Source organism: Ursus americanus, chromosome 5, assembly GCF_024610735.1.
Source record: "Ursus americanus isolate L20-20 chromosome 5, mUrsAme1.1.p, whole genome shotgun sequence".
Classification (NCBI taxonomy): domain Eukaryota; kingdom Metazoa; phylum Chordata; class Mammalia; order Carnivora; family Ursidae; genus Ursus; species Ursus americanus.
The window spans coordinates 67191278-67214262 of record NC_142131.1 but is presented as its reverse complement, the minus strand read 5'-3'; the positions used below and the strand labels follow the sequence as shown (position 1 = coordinate 67214262).

Sequence of the window (22985 nt, the reverse complement as noted above, 5' to 3'; positions counted from 1 at the left end):
ATGAATAAATCTTAAAAAAAAAAGATAATCAAGATTATTAATTAATAAAATCATATATTTGAATAACTGCTTTTAAAAACAAAAGATTGTTGTAGTTTTCTAAGAACTTACATGTACGTTGTCTCATTTAATCTTCAAAACAACTCTGGGAGGTAGGATAGATGATTCTGTCATCATTTAATATGTGGGGCACTCCGAACTCAGAAATTTGGCATCTAGCATATTGCAACAGATTAATACACTGTGAACTTAGTGGTATTTATCTCCCCTCTGATCTCTGCCCCTGTTCAAGGTCCTCTGAGCTGAGGCTCAAACTTAATGCAGATTTCAGTCGCAGACCAGGTTTTTGGTCCCTGAATCCTTTGCCTATATCATGGGCAGCCGGAAAGCAATGTAAACTCACTTAAGCCTGCAGTAAAACTTAGAAAGTAGCCCATTGTATGTTCCTGGCACGCTTGCCGAAGATCAGTTGACTGTATGTGTGTGGGCTTATTTCTGGGCTCTCTATTCTGTTCCACTAGGCTGTCTTTATGCCAGTACCACGCTGCCTTTGACAGATGAATAGACAAAGAAATGTGACATATACATACAATGGAATATTATTCAGCCTTAAAAAAAAAAAAAGGAGGAAATCCTGTCATTTGTGACAATGTGGACCAACCTGGAGGACATACTGTTGGGTGAAATAAGGCCCGATGCCACGTATAGGAAGCATCTAAAGTAGTCAAACTCATAGAAGCAGAAACTGCGATAGCGGTTGTGAGAGGCTGGAGGGTAGGGGAAAGGAGGAGCTGATATTCAAAGGACGTAAAGTTTCAGCGACGCTAAATGAGTAAGTTCCAGAGATCAGCTGTGCAACATAGCACCTATAACTAACAGTATTGTGCTGGGCACTTCAAGGTTTGTGAAGAGAATCGCTCTCATGTTAAGTGTGCTATTTTTTTTTTTTTAAGATTTTATTCATATATTTGACAGAGAGAGAGAGACAGCCAGTGAGAGAGGAAACACAAGCAGGGGGAGTGGGAGAGGAAGAAGCAGGCTCCCAGCGGAGCAGGGAGCCCCATGCGGGGCTCGATCCCAGGACCCCGGGATCACGCCCTGGGCCGAAGGCAGACGCTTAACGACTGAGCCACCCAGGCGCCCCTCATATTAAGTGTTCTTAACACAATCACGAAATGTAGCCTTGATGAGAAGGCTGAAGAAGATGGTCTTCACCCAACAGGCTAAATTCTCGAAGACCAGAATGAAAAAGAAAAACAAAAACAAAAGCAAAACACAAAACACAACAACAAAAACTGTGTCTAAAAGACATCTCCAGCATTCCTAATGATCAGGCAGAACTTTCTCTCATCAGATGCACATCCCATCCTCGAGGTGCAATCCTTCTTTCCAAAGGCAGAATGATTCGAAGGGAACAAGGTTGGCCTTCCTCGTCCCCAGAGTTTGGCCTTCTTCTATGTTCTCTCCATCTTCTCCTAGCTCACTGCTATCCACACTGCTTAGAGGGTTCTGGTGATCTGGGGCAGGGGGAGGTGCTTCTTTCCTTTCTTGTCTTGGACGAGGACCTCTCAGAGAGGAAATTCAAGTGAAAATGGTAAAAAAGTGTGGCCAAAAAAATCAGTATGTGACTTGTTTTGTCTCTCTTCAGGCTCATTCCATGCATTAAGCTTCCCCATCGAACCTCTTTATATTTCAAATTTCACTTCAGTGATTTGAGGCTTGTTCGTGAGTATTTAGATAAACTGCTCAATTAAGGAGTAAGTAATACCAGCGTTTTTATATACTGATTAGCCACCCCTGAGTTAAAGAATCATTTATCTTTCAAATCAAATTATATTTATAAATCTTTCAACACTAAGTAATTTATGGTAATAGAAGTCTCTAAAAAATTAGAGAATTTTTTAAATTTTTTAAAAATAAATTTTTTCCAGGGTGCCTGGATGGCACAGAGGTTAAGCGTCTGCCTTCGGCTCAGGGCATGATCCCGGCGTTATGGGATCGAGCCCCACATCAGGCTCTTCCGCTATGAGCTTCTTCTTTCTCTCCCACTCCCCCTGCTTGTGTTCCCTCTCTCGCTGGCTGTCTCTACTTCTGTCGAATAAATAAATAAAATCTTTAAAAAAAATAAAATAAAATTTTTCCTTAGAATTATAAGGGCTAGAGGATGTTCCTAAAATAAAATAGAAAATTACATACATAAATTGACTGTTTTTGGACTGTGGGCTAATATGGTAAGACAGTGGGATAAAGGGCTCAAGAGTGGGATCTGGGGTCCAGCTACCTCGGTGGGTCTGATCTGGGACCTCCCACTTATTCACTGTGTGATCTTAGGCAAGTCATTCACGTTCTGTGTGCCTCAGTTTGCTCATCTAAAAGAAATCATGGATAACAATAGTATCTATCTTACAAGTTTGATGATTGAGGACATGTAAGGTGTTCAGAAGAAATGTCTTTGGTGATGCTTGCACAACGAGCTAATATTCATGTGAGTACATTGGCTTATTCCCCCTGTCTGTTGTTGTAGGAATTCTCGCACCACCTAAAGTCTCACCAGTTTATTTCTGGAATTTTCCAATAATGGTTCCCATGAGCTCACGAAAAACTCATGTTCTTCCACTTTGGCCTAAGCCACCCAAGGGCATCATTTGACTTGTGTGATCTTGGCCTTGTGGTAACCTGATTAACCACACCCAGGGTGCCATCTCTAGATGCTTCCAATCTTGGACTCCCACTGCACCAAAGCTGAGGTCTGTTCCACCTGGAAAGGAATACCTCTCCAGCCTTCTGATGTCATGTTCTGCCCTCAGGAAGGTATGCCTCAGGGAATTTGCTTTTATGCCTCATGCCTTCTGCCTCTTTCTCCATAAGCTCCACACTTCGGGCCCTGGCTGGGTGGGATAGTGATAACTGAAGCCCAAATCCCCTTGTGTTCCTACACCCTCTTTCGTCTTCAATGAGAAGCTCTCCTGCAAATGGACCCAGGAAGTGCCGCCCAGTAGTGCCTCACGTGAGCTTGGTGGGCTCAAACCTTCCCTCAGGCTCCATCCAGGACTCTGATTCCCCCTACATGATTGCACAAAGAAGCTCGTGAAATCCTGACACCCTCTTTCAGCAACCAGTAGAGAAAATTTCTTTTTAATGCTCCCTTTTGTGCAATTCCTGCACTATTTTCAGTAACTACATTTTCTAAACAAAGAGAAGTTTTCCATATGCTTTTGTGATTTCACTCAGGCTGCTGAGTGAGGACAGTAAAAGTCTGAAATGTGTGCACTGCTGCTAAGACAGTCCCACATGTGTCTACTTCCTTAAACAACTTTCCATCAAAAGTACTAAATTTCTCCATAATATCAACTATTAACAACATTCTCAGTTCCATGTTTTTATCAGTTGAGGCAATCAACTCATTTAATGTTACCTAGGAGGCTTCTTCTTTGAGATTCAAAATGGCAAACAGAAAGGGAATTTCTACGCAACCGATGAATTACTGAAATCTACATCTGAAACTGATGACGTTCTATACATTGGTTGATTGAATTTAAATTAAAAAAAAAGAAAGGGAATTTAACATGCATAAAGCTCTGGGAAAAAGATATGAAGGCTTTCATGGTAGTGGGGAGTAGTAAACTTTTTTTCTTCAGAACATTCCTGACGGATAATGTTTATGTGTGTGAATATATATATCCACTGTTTCTACGAGCCCAGCAGAGGCACACTTGGCTGCAGGCTGTGCGCGGTACTCCGAAGGCTAGCTGTAAGCCCCCCTCTTCACCCCCGACTAACCTGCCACACACTGGTGATTAGGAATTCTGGCTCCCACCCTTAGTCCTTTCTACCATGAACATACTGCCATACAACTTATGGCTGCAGTTGCTACTATATCCCGAAGTATAGCTAACCTTCAGTTGCTGTCCCATCTGGTGGTGTTTCCAGTTTTGCGAGTTTTATCTCTGAATCAGCTTTAATAGAAAATGGCAATGTCCCGAAGCATTCCTAATCACTTGGGTCTGGAACTCTATTTACCGCCGAATTTCAATAATGTACATTTCCCCTTGAACTTCAGTGATCTGGGGATGTTGAAAGAATGCTTTGTATAGTGTTTCCCTAATATCTGTAGAGAGGTTCTCTAAGCCTCTAACTTTGTGCCGTTCAAGTGTATTGTCAGATAAGGGGATGGGTTAACCTGGCATGGAGCAATTGGAAACAAGGCAGCTTGCCTGAAATGAGGGCTCAGGAAAGATAATTAAGACGAGAGACACCTGCTTACCATCAAGGCCAGGCAGTACAAGTAAGCAGCAGTGCAAGCCTGAAACCAAAAATTGACACGTACGAGTGAAAAGGGCTATCATTCCTGCGCAAAGCTTTTCAAAACTGCGATGATTACACTAACACCATCTTGCAAACATTTCTATTCTAAAAATGACTCGCAGAGTTTGACTTCTTCTTTGCCATTTCAGATGCCTTTTTTTTCTTTTTATTGTCTGACTGCTGAGGCTAGGACACCTAGTACTATGTTGAACAGCAGTGCAGAGAAAAATCAGGAAGCTTGTTTAAACATACAATGAGATTTTATGATATAGTAAAGGATATATTATTTATAAGCTGTAAAAGGAAGAAGAAAGCCCATAAAGGAACTACCCCAGTCATTCAGAGATCACTAATGTTCCTCTTTGGGTTATCCATCCTCTCTAATTCAGCTCCCAGGATGACTGGAAACTTCGAGCAGTTTTTCTGTGGCTAGGAACTACAGCACATAAGCCAACATTCACTTAGTCTCCTACAGATGACTGAGCTAACAGTTTGAACTTTCACAATTTTAGAAGAGGCGGTCACCACCCTGGGACACTGTAGTGCATCTGAACATGTGCAAGACATACAAATTATCTTTTCTTCCCATCTTGTGCAGCTAGAGACAGAGACACTGCACCAGACCTCCAAACTTCGTTACGGTGCCACTAGGCTGTCCATCACTGTCAAATTCCTATTGGTATTTCCATTAAAGAGGGAAGAGGGGGAGAGGAAAAGGGATGTGAAAGGGGAAAAAAAATCCTAGTCCTTGAAAGTCGGCTCACATACTTGCACTAAATATATTCTACGCGTTGATGATTGGGCAGGTGCAGCGGTAGAGACTAATGCCCGACTTTGGCATTTATCTCCACTTATCCTCTAGACCCAGACCCAGAGTCAGCTGGAAGCACCATGCGAAGTGTTCCATGATGGAAATACCTTCGACCAATGGGCTATTTTGTCTATGAAGCTGTCCTGCCAAATGAATCATTTCTTATTTCTTGAGTGGGATTTTTCCCCCTAAAGGAGTAATAGATTTTCACCTCACCATCTGTATGCACTCACTCAGTTCCTGCTGGTGCCAAAGTCCAGTCTTTTATCAAGCGATTACCTAAGGCATGCTGTATAACGTATGACCACATCGACGGGGATCATTCTCCGTGGAGTGGGAGGAGAGCCATATAGTGAGCCCTTGACCTGGGACTCATAAAGACAACGTGCTCACCAACTGAACTCTCTGGTTAAAGAAAAAGAAAGTATTTCAAGTTAGGAAACAAACCTGGTTGCCCAATATTTTCTACTGAATAGTAAGTATCCTCAGCACTTTTGCCTCAGGTTAAATAATTCAATCACTTCTATTCTTTACTCAGAAAGCTCTCATTTCCAGACACCTAACAACCAAATACACCTGTGAACTTGGATTGGATCCTGATTTGAAAAAAAAACATAGAGAAGATATCTTTAGGGTAGTTGGAGAAATTTGAAAATGATTATATTAGGGAATTACTGTTGATTTTCTTTCTTTTTTTTTTTTTTTAAAGATTTTACTTATTTATTTGGCAAAGAGAGAGATAGCCAGCGAGAGAGGGAACACAAGCAGAGGGAGTGGGAGAGGAAGAAGCAGGCCAGTGGAAGAGCCTGATGTGGGGCTCGATCCCAGAATGCTGGGATCATGCCCTGAGCCGAAGGCAGATGCTTAACACCTGCACCACCCAGGCGCCCCTACTGTTGATTTTCTTAGAAGCAATATGCTATTATAGTTTTACATGAAAATATCTTTACTTTTAGAAGTTACAGCTGAAATATTTAGGTGTAAAATATGATGTCTGCAACTTTCAAATGTTATTCCCATGCACATACACACACACAAACAGAAGAAATAATGAAATTATTAACAAGGTGGTATTGGATTATTCATTGTACCATTCTTTCCACTTTTCCACATTTTTGAAAATTTTCACATTAAAAATTGAGGAATAATAATTTCTCTTTCACAAGTTGGGATAGCTTGATGAACACTCCAGGCAGGGCCAACGGTTAAAATTCAATACAATAAAATAGAGAGAATTCTTTTCCCCAGTTAGGTTGCAAAGCAAAACAAGTTTGAATTTGTTTCACTCATTCATCTACTCAACAAATTTTTATTGCATACTTACTCTGTGCTACATAATATGGGATAAAGTGACAATCAGAAATTCCTTCAGGAACTTGTAATTCAATAGAGAAAATCAACAGTAAGTATTGTTAATTTCGCCTCTTACAGCTTTCCATCCCCTTCAAGAACACTGTTCAACCGTCATCTAATGCAGGTACAAGCACTGCTGAGTATTGTCATCAACTCTCGCTTGAATCACTGCAATTGCTGTGGACTTGGTCATGCTGTTCCCCTGCTGAAGGTCCTGCCTCTCCATGGACCTCATACCTCTATGATTAATTGGGTCTCCAGGCTTATCCATCATCTCTTCATACCTCAAAATCTACACTCAATATAAATTAAATTGCTTTCCATTCTCCAGATTACTGTGCTCTCTCTCCCTTTAAGGGTATGCACATGACATTCCCTTTCCTTGAACCATGTTCTCTACTCCCTGCCTCCTCTACCTTTGCCTGTCCACCTCTCATCCTTTAGGTCTCATCTTACATGTCGCTTCCTGCAGGAAGCTTTCTTTGACCTCCAACGTCAGCACCTTGACAGTACCACCATCTACTTTCCATATCATTCCTCTTAGCACAGCATATCGTAATGGCCTGTTGAATAAACCACTCAGTGCTTAAAAATTAGGATGGTACACTTCTCACTATGAATTCTGGCCTCACTGATAAGAATAATAATATTGGCTGGAAACATCAAAGGGATATTGGAAGAGTTTTCAGCTCTTTGCATATGGGTACCCTGAAAGTAATGGTTATTATCATATATCACCAGGGACAAAAAGTCTGTGGATGAATACAGACCAGATGGCAGTATTTTAGCTGCTTTTTGTTTGAAGTGATAATATCTTTAGGAACCTAAAGGAAGTCAGAACTTGACCGCATTATACACGCCCAGTATGATACCATGTGCCTTTAAATGGTGCCCATGTGCACATACACATACGCACTTAAATTGGAATGGAATAAATGAAAAACTCACAATCTGACAATATGCTGATCAATTCTCCTAGTTATTTGTTGAGCTTGTCACTAGAAAGCCTTTCCTGAGTAATCTGGTAATGTGAATAATCCTTACGATGGTACACTTTGTGCTTTGTTGAATATCTTGTTACTGAGGGCTTTCTCCTACCTTTCCTTCTCTTTCTTTTCTTTCCCTTTCCCCTTCTGTCACGGATTATTAATGATGGCGGGCTGTGATTTATTAGCCTTCTTGCACAGTGTCCCTTAAGTGCATGGTTGACATTAGCAAGATGCCAAGGCCATAACCCTGCCATAATCCCTGTTGTGCTGTTTTCCACCGAAACACTTGCTGTTTTGCCCAAACTTCATTCATCACTGATATCTTTCTAAACAACAAACAAGTATAATGCTGTCTACTAAGCTTTATTTTTAGTAATGCTTTGATTCGGCATATTTTAATTTTGAAAGTTGGCTTAAAGGCAGCTCAAATACAACTTGGCGCATTATCACGCATGTATCTTTAAGTATTCCCTGTATAGCTTTAAAAACCAACTAATTCACATAACATACCAGTTACTAGACCGAAGTGATAACTCAGCCTCTTTGACAAATAAGGAATCACCCTGATTTATATGTATCACAAAAGCATATCTACCCAGCTTTCTATTATCTGACACTTTCAAATACGTACAGTAGAGGATGCTCATCGTGGTGAACTTGAAGAGTCTACAAGATCAGGAACATTAAATTACGGGTGGTGTATTTTTAGTGTTGAGTGCTTTTAATCTTTCATCCCTTTTGAAATGCAACGCGCGTGTTGTGTAGGTAATCCAGGCAGGTGTGTATTTTTAACTGCTAAGTGTCATTAGTCTCTTTTCCTTAATAGAGCGCCCTGCGTGCACAAAGTTGTTAAACACTCCAGGTATTTTTTCGATTCTCATTCACATGCTTTTTTCCTTTTCTTTCTTTTTTCTAAAAGATTTTATTTATTTGACAGAGAAAGAGACAGCCAGCGAGAGAGGGAACACAAGCAGGGGGAGTGGGAGAGGGAGAATCAGGCTTCCCACTGAGCAAGAAGCCCAATGCAGGGCTCAATCCTAGGACCGCAGGATCATGACCTGAGCTGATGGCAGACGCTTAACGACTGAGACACCCGGGCACCCCCCATGCTTTTTTCATGTACAGCAATGTTAAGTAGGTCATTTCAGAACTCAGAAAGGAAAAGTTATCATACATAGTTATGAAAGTTATCTCTCTACAGTTACTAGCAGGAAGAGTCTGACATTAAATTTTCCACCAACTATCCTTTAATTGTGTGGTTTAATGGCAATAAATGTGAGCATTGATTGCAGTAACTTTAAACAGATTCCAGACCTACCTGTATATGGTTCTGTGCTCCATCCCAGTCTCTGCTTTCTTCCTTTGAGAAACTGAGGTAGAAAGTGTTCATAATTCTATATAAGCAGAGCATAAAACTTGGCCTTGAATCTTTGGGTTTCCTAATTCATGCTTATTTTGGTAGGCCAGCCATGAATCTTTTCTTTAACCCAAGTGCTCTTAGAATTCTCAGGAATAGAAAAAAAAAAAAATCAGCATCTGTCGTTGACTAATCCAGGAAAAAAAAACATGTGACGTGTCTTAGTTTATATTTTAATGTGTTTTAAAATAATCTTTACATTTCTGAAGTTGTTGATTAGAAGAGATGAAGCAGACCCAAAATGCTTTGTTTGACTTTTTGCACTCAATGAACTTTGTGTCCTTTCTGGTAGCACAAGGCTTGTTCTAAATACAAAGTTTGAAAAGTAAAAAGAGCATATGGGAACAAATAGAAAATCATCCGTAATCTTTCTTCATTTCCAGAAAAAACACTGTATTAATACGGTGACTTGTGCTCCTCCTCTGTTGCATATTCCCAGAGCACCAGATATTGTCCCCTTTATAAGAGTCATCATGCTTGTATAGTTTAAGGCTTGCTCTTCCCTAAATGCTGCAATCTTCTGGAAGCAGCATTGTCTCTGCCCTAGGCACTGTCCTATCTAGAGTGCCTAGTGTGGGGTGTGTCTTAGAGCCGGCACTTAACAGATACTGGCTGTGGAAAGAGGACTGTTCTCTGTGCATTTTTATACATATATTTTTTGCTTCCAAAAAATAGTACTATATAGTCCAGGTTGAATGTGTTTTTTTTTTTTTAAGATTTTTTTCTATTTATTTGAGAGAAAAAAAGAGAGAGACAGAGAGAGGGAGAGCATGAGCGGGGGTGGGGGGACAGAGAAAGAGGGACAAGCAGACTCCCTGCTGAGCAGGGAGCCCAACGCCCGGCTGGATCCCACGACCCTCAGATCGTGATCTGAGCTGAAGGCAGACACTTAACCGAATGAGCCACCCGGGCACCCCAGATAGTATGTGTTTTCAAGTAAAAAGCCTTTTTATATACAATTTAAAAGATTATCTCAGGTGATACAATGGTTGATACCTTACTCTACTTCTAGTATGAAAAATATATATACGTAATACCTCAAGTAACTACTTCACAACGTACAACATGTTCCCAGCCAGATCACGCTCGCACAGCAAGAAATCAATAGAGCCAAGCATAGATACCCAGCAAAAGATATTTATCTAAATAGTGATAATGCTATAGTGGCTTTTCCAAATTTATAGTACCACATCTTTTTAATTTGTGACAATTTCTCAATAGGAAAGCTGTTGCATTTCAGTGCTCTCATGAGAATAGCCTAAGCTTTGACAAAAAGGAGGCTACAGGGACTGGGACAGAACAAATCACTAGCCTTATGCAGAGGAGATGGAACCTTCCAAGAAATTTTATTTTATTTTATTTATTTTTTAAAGATTTTATTTATTTATTTGACAGAGAGAGACAGCGAGAGAGGGAACACAAGCAGGGGGAGTGGGAGAGGAAGAAGGAGGCTTCCCGCTAAGCAGGGAGCCCGATGCAGGGCTTGATCCCAGAATGCCAGGATCATGACCTGGGCCAAACGCAGACGCTTAATGACTGAGCCACCCAGGCGCCCCCAAGAAATGTTAAAACCAATAACCAATGTATAATTATAATGGTGACAGGTGCTTTAATGTGGAAAAAAATGGATAGAACCTTTCATCTGATGCCTCATAACTATATTTCTCAGAAGATCTGAAACAAAATCTACAATTAAAATATTGGGTTTGATGCTTATACTCACTGTACAACTCCCTATGGGTACCAAGAACTCATTAATCACCAAATATAATCATTAGCTCTTTTCAACCATCGATTTCATTGATCTCTTTTATTTTTTTTCTTTCTTTTTAATCTATGCAAGGCACATCCCCACTGCTGTCACTTTCTTTACCTTCAATACTTTGTATTGGTTTTCCTCTTCCCTATCTGGCCATGATTTCCCATTCTGTTAATGTACCGGGCTTCCTTTCCTTGCTCTGTAAATATTGACTTTTCATTTTCTTGTTTTCTGAACTCTCCTCAGGCAATTTCATATACTTTCATAGATTCAACTATAGGACCCTCCAGAGCCATATTTCCAACAGCCTTGTCATTTCCCCTCCATTCTCTGAAATTTTTGGCACCTCGCTCCCTCTTCCTCTCCACCACGAGCTAGGTTTCCATCCGAGGTGAGTCAGTATCCTGGATGGCCCATCACCCGCCTCCCACGTCTTCCATGACCTACCCATACCACCTCAGCCACCCACTCCTGTGGTCATTCCTTGCAACTTTTTATGAACTGAAAACACTCTGCCATCAGAATGACTAATTTAAATATTTCTGCTGTGACCAAAGCTTCCTCTTTTTCTAGTTTCATCTTGAATTATATTCTCACCATGATTTTTCTAAAACCTCATTAGATCTCTAGTCTTTTGAGCTTTTTTTTTTTTAAAGATTTTATTTATTTATTTATTTGACAGAGATAGAGACAGCCAGCGAGAGAGGGAACACAAGCAGGGGGAGTGGGAGAGGAAGAAGCAGGCTCATAGCAGAGGAGCCCAATGTGGGGCTCGATCCCATAACATCGGGATCACGCCCTGAGCCGAAGGCAGACACCTAACCGCTGTGCCACCCAGGAGCCCCTAGTCTTTTGAGCTTTTATCTTTCCCTGACAATCAACACTTGGACTTGACTTCTTTTCCTATACAGCTTAGTTACTATAATCCAACACTTCCAACATTCTCTTCCTGATATCCTAAAAACTTCCTTCACTCGACTATTCTTCTGTCTTGCCTCCTTACCAAGCCCTTCAGGCTGCAACGCAATGGTACCGTCCTACACTCCCGTGCTCCTACACTAGACAGGTTAACATTGCCATATAGTCATGACTGTTAACCTTAATTCTCACAAGGCCTGAAAAGATACTTATGTTACTTAACCAACTCTCCAGTTCTTCATATATTATTCCAATATATTTCCCATTATCCTCAAAATTCTGATACTCTCTCTTTCGCTTACAAATTCTTAGTCACCCACAGATTTTCTCATTTCCTTCTTCATGGAGAAGAGCATAATCACAAAAGCAATCTCCTCAACTTGTCATTTGAAGACCAAAGACTTACTTACAGCTGCATTCACTCTTCCTTCCTTCCGTCTTACTGCAATCCATTTAACAGATATTTATTGAAGGTCTTCTTTGGGCCAGTCACTGTGCTAGGTGCTGGAATTACAAAGAAGATTAAGATCGACATAATCTCTTACTTCATGGACCTTAAAGTGTGGTGGAGAAGAGATCCATTAAATAACTATCCTAATAATGAATTAATTTCATTTGCGATAGGTATTGTTATGAGAGCAGGATGCTGTAAGATCATGCATCAAGAGGACTTGACCTATATCTAAGTAAGACTTCAAGGTAAGTAGGCTTTGTTCAGGCTAAGGTACATATATGTAGAAGGAGTTTCAGTCGAGAGAATGGATAGGAAATGTCATGTCCAAGGAAATAAGAAATGGTTGACGTGTCAGTAATACAGAGAAATAAGTATAAGGTGAGATTGAAGACAGATAGGTCCTTGTTAATCACGCTGAAGATTTTGGCCATTTTTCTAACAACAGAGGGACATTTTGAGCTGGGGAGTATACAGTTGAATTTCTTTTTGTTTTGTTTTGTAACACACCTAATTCTGGCATTTAAAAGAGATTGCTCAAAATTGGGTAGGGGTCAGTAGAGCAGAAGTCTGATTCGATTGTACTGAGGAGTGAGTATGAGAACATGGATCAGGAAGAGCCTATTCCACTTTCTAATTTGGTTACAAAGAAAAAGATGGTTACTGCAGTGGGCTATGAAATCATAGGGTGGTTTGCTTTCACGTGCAACACATTGGAGTATGGTTATTGTAGAGAGTGCAAGAGTGAAGGTAAGAAAGATGTTGCATTTGCAAAGATTCAGAGAAAACTAAGAAATCAGATTTCTTTCAGGGAGCTGACACTATAACTAGTATACTTGCACTTGAAAAGATCCTTCCTAGAACACATGTGACAATATGGTGCATATAATAAATTACAGATAGATTAGCATGAGGAAAAGATGGGGAGGGGGAGTTAGGGAGGATGTGGTATATAAACTGAGCCTTGGATAAAATGGGTAAAATAAAGATGTGGTCAACTATGATGATGGAAGCTTAGATGCAAGAGACATTTCAAGAGTCTATTTTACTCTGTGATTACATCAGTATAGACGCTAGGACTGAGGGAAAGTCCAAGGTTTCAAACCTAGGTGTGTGTGAGCTGGTGGTACTAATTTGGGAAATAAAAGCACTGCTGCTCTGCTTCTGTCTCAGAGAGGAATCTTTTTTCTTCCTCATTAGAGGAAGCACAGAACAAAAATAGGGAAATGTAGGGCGAGGAACAAAACGGAGAAATTGACCAATATCCAGAAAATACCAAACTCAGTCTCCATTTTGTGGCTCCTTTTCTTTTCAAGGGTCCCAGAATGGCAAATCTACACACATTCAAGTGTAAATTCAACATTATTATCTATTTTTGTCTGTCAGGTGGCAGAAAAAAAAAAAAGAGGGCAATAATGCCTCATACTGATGAGGGTATAGAAAAATCTGCACTCTTATGTAATTGGAGTCAGAGAGTAAAACAGAACAAACTCTATACAGTCTGACTATAAGCAGAGAAACTATACGCTTGGGAAAAATTCCATGTCTAGATATTTAGTTCAGAGGATGAATTGCAAAAAGGATAGGTATGAGGATGTTTACGGCAGAGTTATTTAAAAAGAGTGAAAAATTTAGAAAAAACCGACATGTACATTTTTTGAGTAATAATTAAACATGTTATATGTGTACAAGGAGATACCATAAGTTGTTACCCAGAGATACGGATCTATACGTATTAACATAAAAAGTGCTTCACAATCCAGAAAAAAAATAGCAAGTGACCGACTATGGCGTGTCTGTTTGCATCTATGAAAAAACCTATTTCGTGACACATAACAAATGTTTGAAAAGAGACACAACCAGAGAACCAATTATTTTGGAAAGACGTGTAGCTAAATGGTATACGTGGATGAGAATGGAGAGGTGGCTGCTGCCTAGTTGATTCTTGCTTGTTTATATTCTGTTGTATTTTGGGGGTTTTTTGATTTTTGATTTTTATTTATTTATTTATGTATTTATTTATTAATGATTTTATTTATTTATTTGACAGAGAGAGACAGCGAGAGAGGGAACACAAGCAAGGGGAGCGTGAAAGGGAAAAGCAGGCTTCCCGCCAAGCAGGGAGCCCTATGCGGGACTTGATCCCAGGACCCTGGGATCATGACCTAAGCTGAAGGCAGACGCTTAATGGCTGAGCCACCCAGGCGCCCTGATTTTTTATTTTTATTTAAATGATAAGAGTCGTGGTATTTCACCTGTGGCCCACAAGGCTGGCAGACCCCACCCCGCCCCCTCATGGGGATGGAGGGGCTCCGGGGTCCCCCCACTTATTCTACACCTCTCATGTCTCCTCACTGTGCCAGACTAGAGTCAAGCTCAACATCGTCTTCTTTCCCTGATGATTCCTCCAAGCCCGTTCCCTTGGCTGTGGTTTTGCTGGATAGTAGGTAGGGACAGTGGGAATCTTGTTCATCCATTCATGCAGGTCGCTAATTAGATGACGAGGCATTTGGCTGCCTTAAGAGAGTCATACTTACTCCCTGCATTTACCCACACTTCATTGAATTTCTTCACTTTCATCTCTTGTATTTTCTAATGATTCAGTAATTGATACGGACTGTTCCTATAAGGAAATGTGGTTTTTAAGCTTAAAAATCCAAATCTAAGTAATTTGGCACGATATATAAGTATCAACATTCTTATCCATCTACATGTTTCATGGGCTATCCACTATCAAGGGGGAAATAAATAGAAATTTTGGGGTTAAGATAAGTAAATGAAAAGCCTTTTCATACTTACGATACCACAGACTATTTTCTCCTCATGTGATACTACCCTGAATGGTTCTCTAGAAACCTGACAGTGTTACATCACCTAAGTATTCAATGAAAAGTAAGATGCAGTGAATAAAACTGGCCTTTCCAAATTGGACAAATGCCCATGTAAAATGCAATTCCTCCAGAGTGGAGACCAAGAACCCATTTTCCTTAGAGTGGTCCCTGCTCCAGATCAGAGATCATTCTGTTGGGAATTCAGGTCCCTCCATGATGGACCCAGCTCACTTTAGGATTCTTGGGAATCTTAATGCATAAAGTAACTATGAAAATGCCTTTCACTTGGAAGGCTCACCAAAATGAATGAATGAAGGAAAGAATAATCTGATAAATAATCTTATGGCCAACAGGCCAGCCAGAGCGTCCGAAATTTTAAGAAGCTAAAAGTGACAAAATGATAATCAGGCCGCTATGAAGTAAGGCAAATACATTGCTCTTAGCCTCTACTGAAAATGACACCGATAAATGATATCAGAAACATGCTGTCTCAGTTAGTTCTGACTGCTACAGCAAGTACCGCACGCTGGATGGCTTAAACAGCAAACATTTCTTTCTCACTGTTCTGGAGGCTGGAAGTCCGAAACCAGGATGCCTGCGAGGTCAGATTCTTGGAGAGGGTCCTCTTCCTGGTTTTGTCCTCGCCTGGGTGCACACACTCAGAGATCCCGTGTCTCTTTCTCTCTTCCTAAGGGTCTTGATCACATCCTGGAGACCCCCCTCCGAATGCCATCACAAAGGGGAATAAGACTACAACATGTAATTTTGGGGGAGACACAAACATTCAGCCCAAAGCAAATGCCAACCTAATTTCCAGAAGCAGAATGTCTCCATCCTATTGTTACCAGTTATCCATCAATCAATGCTATTGTTTTTCTACTGGAAGAAAGGAGTCAACAAAAGTTGGGTAGTCAGCATGAGTGCTTAGAAAAAAAAGAGATGTCAGAGGAAAAAAAAAAACAAAAACTTGGCTGTACCCACTCAGCATGTCCAGTGAGGAGGGGATAGTCTAGCCCTACAACTGCTCGACCCAATCCCTGTGGCAAGTGCCCACAGCTCAGAGGCTGAAAAATCAGGTTATTATAGGGTGATGTCATTAAGCATTTAGACATTACAATTGTCTCTCCTCCCCTCTCAACCACCACGGCCCTCTCATTCCATGTTCACTAAATAGCTTCTGATTGTAATGTGCTTTCCCGTACAGATTGTGCACAGGGAAGGAATGTGCTGCTCTTGCAGACTTGCAAAGTCCATGGGATGCCCACATCTCCCCTCTCAGCTAGCTGTCATTCTCATCTACCCAAGCCCCTTCCATGAGCTCACTTGGTGCATGCTGGATGTCTAGAGATTAAACACAGTCTAGGAATGCTGATTGAAAAAGATACCATCTCTTAACTATTTGCTCACTCATAGACTTTGACCCCTGGCTCACAGTCTTCCTCTTGATTTCACGCTCTGCCAGCCTCATGGGTGATTGACACATCCAGATGGATGTCGTTCCAACATTCTGGCTTCTTGGTTCTTTGACATGCAAATGTTCCCATGAGTTTTTCCATCACTCCACCTCACCCACCTGCTTGCTCCCAGGGCCAGATCCTAGACCTCATCCCTATCACCTGAAACTGTTTTACATTCCAAATCATTAACTCATATTTCTTGTTCTCGGATCACAACAGCTTTCTAGCTTGCTCGTTCACTGCTATCAGGTCAACTGCTTCCTAAGTTCCTTTAAGGATCCAGAGCCGTTCAGAGTTTTCTCCCAAATTTTTGGGACCATTTGCTAAAGGTATTTTCTCATTAGCTTTCTTTTTCTTTCTTTCTTTCTTTCTTTCTTTCTTTCTTTCTTTCTTTCTTTCTTTCTTTCTTTCTTTCTTTCTTTCTTTCTTTTACTGGGATAAAATAGCACAACATAAAAGTTACCGTCCTGACCATTTTAAAGCATACGATTTGGTGGCATTAGGTACATTCTCGCTGTTGTGCAACCATCCACTTCCAGAACTCTTTTCATCTTGCAAAACTGAAACTCTGTACCTATTAAACACTAACTCTCGGTTCCCTCTACGTCTCCCTGCCTCCAGTCCCTGGCAGCCACCAGTCTACTCTCTGTCTCTTTGAATTTGACTATTCTAGGTACTTCATATGTCATATAGTAGTTGCCTTTTTAGGACTGGCTGATTTCACTTAGCGCGATGTCCTCATCCATGTTCATCCAGGAGTTCATGCGAGGTTCATCTGTGTTGTAACACGTGTCAGGATTTCCCTGCCTTTTTAAGGCTGAATAATACCCTATTGTATGAATAGACCATATCTTGTTTACCCATTCATCTGTTGATGGACACTTAGGTTGCTTCCACACTTTGCCTATTGTGAAGGATGCTGTTACAAACATGGGTATACTCATTCATCTTTCTTATTGCTGTCAATCTCTGAAAGGCTTTGTAATTTACTCAATTATGAACCAAACCACTATTAAAATGATTCTTCAAACACTTGCCACTTATTTTCTCCCTTTGCCTTCTCTGAAAAATGTAGTGATAACGTAACGATGATTGTGATGGTGTCATTGACTAAACCATTTTACACTTGCAAAACGCTGTTCATCGATTGGCTCTGCGATCAATGGATTTGAGTACTCCATTAAAGCTGGCTAGCTAACATTTATTTCTTAAACATGAAAGGTATGTGAAGTACTTCCTTAAGAGGGTTCAGACCAATCACATGGTGGTCAAATATAGTTTTTCAAAGAACCTGTAGTTAATTGCATGGACAGCGCTCCTCTCCGGCAGGTGGGAGAATTTTACTTCCTTACTGTCATCGCAGTGATGCGAGGCCATGAGATAAATTCTGGAGAATCGATGGCATGAAGAGTGTGTGCATCTGTTTTAGGCTGAAGCAATGGAGGTTTACTTCTGGGCCAAAACTCTCTCTTCTGCTGCGGCATCAACTAAGGAGGCCACTTGACCCAGATGGTACAGCTATAGGACGGTGGAAACGCGAACAAATGATTGCTGAGTAGCCATATGGAAAGGCATTTGCCCTGGACAGTTGCCCAGAACCTCAACAGACATTCTGTAAGCAAGAAATAAACCACTGAGATTTGTGGGATTATTTGTTTCTGTAATATAACCTAGTCTATCCTGACTAATACAATAGTGGACTACTTAAGCAAATTGTGAGTTGGTATCTGTCCATTAACCATACAATTAAAAAAAATGAGGCTAGTATGGTTAATATAGAAAGAACCTCCAAATATATTAACTTTAAAAACCAACATATAGAATTGAGTACATATCATGTTACCGTTTGTATAAAACACAAATAAATAGAAACATATGTATTGAATATCTATACAGATATACAAAAAAACTGGTAAGAGGGGTTGCCTCTGGGAAAAGGGAGGGAGGACAGACAAGTGTGGGAGAGACATTTTTCACTGCCGGAATACTTTTTAATGTTTACTATTTAACGATACTTTAAAATAATAAATGTACGGATTACGTGGTCATAAACATTAAAAGCTGTTATGAAAGTTTAAATCAAACCAGTGGTTAGGGGGAAAGAAAAAAAAGAATATATTTGAGAAATCATGCATTAATCAGTATGGCACAGTTTGAGAGCTTGTAAATTTTAGGAATACAGGGAAGGAAGAAGTCAGAGATAATCATAACGTAAGTTCCATGTGGGCAAAAATTGTAGTCTCTTTTGTTCATTGACAGTACATATGAACTGACTATAAAGTATCAATTATTGTTATGTTGAAAAAATGTTTTTGTCCTTTGCCGTTTACATTATGTTTAAAAGTTGGTAATGTCTTTCCTTTTTCATGAAATGACATTTCAATAAAGGGCTCCTTTATTTCTAATTTGGCCTACTTGTTACCTTCAACTGCAGGTAACTTTTTAACGAGAACATGTTAACAAAATATAAAACCACTCCATGGAAATACAGAATTAAACATAATGCTTTTATCAAACATTAAATGGTTGGGTCTTAAAGGTTTTTATGAATTGGGGTGCCTGGGTGGCTCAGTCCGTTAAGTGTCTGACTCTTGGTTTCGGCTCAGGTCATGATCTTGGGGTGGTGGGATCGAGTCTGGGTATCAGGCTCTGAGCTCAGTGCTCTCTCCCTTTCCCTCTGGCCCTCCTGCTTGTTCTCTCTCTCTCTCTCTTTTTCTCTCAAATAAATAAATAAATACATACATAAAATCTTTTTTAAAGAAAGGTCTTTATGAATCTATGGCAAACTAGAAAAATGTAAGCTGTTTTAGAATTCAGAAATCACTTTACAGAAAATAACTTTGGCTTTAAGGTCTGATACCATTTGTATAAAGCTATTCCCAAATTTTTTTTAAATTTTATTTTTAAGTAATCTCTACACCCAACATGGGGCTTGAACCCACAACCTTGAGATCAAGAATTGCATGCTCTACCAACTGAGCCAGCCAGGTGCCCTATTCTTGAATTCTGCTTAAACAATTTTGTTTAGGAGCGTCTTGGTGGCTCGGTGGGTTAAGCAACCGACTCTTGTTTCAGCTCAGGTCATGGTCTCAGGGTTGTGAGCTCGAGCCCCACACAGGGCTCCATGCTCAGCAGAGAGTCTGCTTAAGATTTTCTCTCTCCCCCCTCTCTCCCCCTTTCTCTGCCTCTCCCCTCCACTCACTCTCTTTCTCTCAAATTAAATAATCTTTTAGAAAATAAAAAAATAAATACTTTTGTTTAGAACCTTCCAAAACAATAGCACTCATTTATTTCAAGTTACTACACATTTTGCCTACCTGGTCTGAATTTGGGATCCTTACTCTTCTCCTGTAAACTGTTGGAATTTCACATTGATGCACCATAAATAGCATTGCCCAGCAGAACTATTGTGCTTTCACTTGAGAATTTTGAAGCTATTTCAACCATGTAAAGCCAACAACGTCATATGTCATAGAACAATTTCTAATCTGTCAAACATGTAAGAGGAAGATGAATTGCTAGGTGTGGAGGGAACCCCGTGACGTGTAAGCAGCCCGGTTCTTTTTCCAAATAAAGGTGGAAGGAGTGCTGAGAGTTCTCATGTTACTTGAAGAGGCGGGGGATCACCTTTCTTCTTCACAGGCATAGGTAGCCCAGTGACCCAGAAAGGGATATGGGAGGCATCCCCCAGTGACAGAGTTCTGCCTCCCAGCGACTGTGTTATGGGCACTGGAGCAGGTGAAAGTGTATCTGACTCCCCCTGGTTTGTTAATTCCTATGCCCAGGCTGAGCTCAAGAGGCTTTACCATGCTAAGCTGCCACCTGAAATTCAGCCTCTCTGCTCTGCCCCAGAAGATTCCTGACTAGTACCTGGTCCTACGTGGCCTCAACATTTTCTGGGCTGTACCCATATCACACAGCAACGTTGGCATCTTGTATGAACTCTAGGCAGAAAGCTTTCCCCCTAAACCTTCTGCTTTCAGATTTATTTCCACTTTCCCAACAGCTGACCTCATTCATAACTTTTTCCTTGTTGTTGGCACCCCTCCTCCATCATGATTGACAGTCACCCCCTTGATTATGCTGCTTCTGGCTGCTTAAGGGAAGCATCTTACCTTGCCCCGCTCAGCCTCCTCGTCCTCTCAGGCTTCTGCAGGCAAGACCTTGCCCTGTATCCTGAGTCCCCCAGTGGAATCTAGACAAATAAACAGGAGATTTCCTGGGATTATATTCAAGAACAACTCACATAATTGGTCACCTCCAGTATCATAAGGAAATAGGACAGTCAACTTGTCACTGCATTTGTTAGCGTTACATGATGTTCTGACCCCCAAGAGTTAAATCTCATTTCAGTCAACTATAAGGAGTTGTCAAAATTCTTTTGCACTGTAGGAACTGTGTTGTCTTGAAACAAACTTGTTTTAAATATAAATTGCTTTTCCAGCACCATAGATTTGTTTTAAACAATCTTTCTATTTATTTTACTTGTAGGTTGATTTAATCTTGTTATACACATGCCAGATACTTATTAGAGGAGTGTTAGATAGTTGAGTTTTTATTGCCTTTTTGCGGGGTTAAAGAAGGGCTGCCGGCACCTCAGTCCCCTTATTATTTGGATAGACTCCTCCCCTGCATAATCCCTTCTGGTACAGAAGTCACCATAGTCAAGTAAGCCATCTTCCTCTTCCTGGAGGTTTCCATTCAGGCACGTGACCAAGACTCTCTTGGATGTATCTCTTGAGAAATGGGAGTCATCTGAAAATCATTCACGGTAATTTATCTGAGGAATTTATCTTATATATTTTTAAAGATCTATTTATTTATTTATTTGATGAAGGAAGGGCAGAGGGAGAGAGAGAATCTCAAGCAGACTCCCTGCTGAGCGCGGAGCCCAACATGGAGCTTGATCACTCTTGATAGATTTGATCCCGTGACCATCACGGTAAGCAGGGCTACCTCCTCTATGTGTAAATTAGGAAAAGATGATCCGTCTTCCAGGTGTTTTATGGACATCTGTCAGAAAATTGTTATAACACACTGATTTTATTAGAACAAGACATTGGGCTACCTTAAGCCCAGAAATATTTGACATGACATGTATATGATTCCATAATGAAAAGAGCATACGTTCTATGTGGCAGACACGATTATAACCTTCTTCTGAGTTTGCTTCCCAATGGCATGAGGAGACCCAAGTGGCTAAGTGGAGGTAGTTGTTTCTGGTTTCATGGAACCATAATTGTTTACCTGGCAGAAGAAATCTTGGAGTACTCAGCAGAACCCCATGAAGGAAGGAAAAGTGGATCATTAGATTTAAAAGTGAGAGGTGCCATTGGGTTTAATAGTGAGAGGATCCACCCATTTGTTCTCAGACCCATATATGACTATTTCTCTCTGGTTCAGAGAACATACCATATCTACCCATTACCACCCCAGACTGGCACGATGTTGTTCCCTGACTACATAACTGAATAGTCAATAGGCATTCTGCTGGTGTCTAAGGCAAACTGCTTTCAAGTGATGGCACACATGTGACCAGTGATCCCATGGGCATCAGTACAATGCCTTATCTCACTAAAAAATAAAATATTAAAAGCAATGTTTTGAAAGAGAAGTTGTGAATGAGTCAAGTGTTCAGGAAATTTATAGACTGTGCTGCTTGCGGGTGTATGGCAGTCAGGAAAAGCCAATCCAAATCCAAAGTAAGTGCCTATTCCGTGAAGAAATGTAATCGGTTTGCCGCCAAGCACCATTTTGGTCTCGCGAGAGTTGGGTCCCACACTGGAGGCTCAGGCCTGCTTCCTGCAAATGTCAAGTTGGACGCTGAGCAGCAACAGGCCAGCCTTGGTGAGGGGAGGTCTGAATAGCTGAGCCCGTGCACAGGTTCTATTTAGTCTCAGGGTCACCACTTGGTTTATGAGCTCATCGCAGGCACAGAGGATCTCAAGGGGTGTCCTGTTTTATTACAAACATCTCATTTACAATGGGAGGTTCATTAATGGAGTTCTCAGGACCGGTATTCAACCCCTACCAGGAACTGAATGCAAGCCAAAAGCTGTTTCTCAAAAGGAGAATTATTACTCATCAAAGAGGATGTGCTTATGCTCAAATATCCTATGGGCCTCTACTGTGATTTGTTTATTGGAACTTTCTTTTTTTTTTTTCTTTTCTTTTCTTCTCAGAATTTATTATTTTTTTTTTTTAAAGATTTTATTTATTTATTCGACAGAGAGAGAGACAGCCAGCGAGAGAGGGAACACAAGCAGGGGAAGTGGGAGAGGAAGAAGCAGGCTCACAGCGGAGGAACCTGATGTGGGGCTCGATCCCGGATCGCCAGGATCACGCCCTGAGCCGAAGGCAGACGCTTAACCGCTGTGCCACCCAGGCGCCCCTCAGAATTTATTTTTTATTTGAGAGACAGAGAGAGTGAAAGAGAGAGTGCATGAGCAGGGGCAGGGCGGGGGGAGAGGAAGAGGGAGAAGCAGACTTCCCATCAAGGAGGGAAACTGACGTGGGGCTCCATCCCAGGACCCTGAGATCATGACCTGAACCCCCTGTTTATTGGAATTCTCATTGGGTTTAGACAGTGTTCCAATCTGCGGTGGGACTTTTGAGTTCTGTTGGATTCACTAGGTCATAAAGGTCAAATAGCAGAGCTGCCTGACGTGAAGCTTTCATTTCCCAGCCTTCTCAG

At 40.9% G+C, this 22985-nt stretch overlaps 1 long non-coding RNA gene across 1 annotated transcript in view; it reads right to left on the bottom strand.

Annotated features, from left to right (window-relative positions):
* Window positions 1-11485: 11485 nt before the first annotated feature.
* The window catches only part of LOC123790415 (uncharacterized), a 44086-nt gene continuing 32586 nt past the window's right edge, over window positions 11486-22985 (bottom strand). The window contains exons 3-4 of the long non-coding RNA XR_006779080.2: window positions 20407-20486; window positions 11486-12056 (exon numbers count right to left, since the gene is read on the bottom strand). This is a non-coding gene — a long non-coding RNA (uncharacterized LOC123790415). The remainder of the gene's footprint in view (window positions 12057-20406; window positions 20487-22985) is intronic.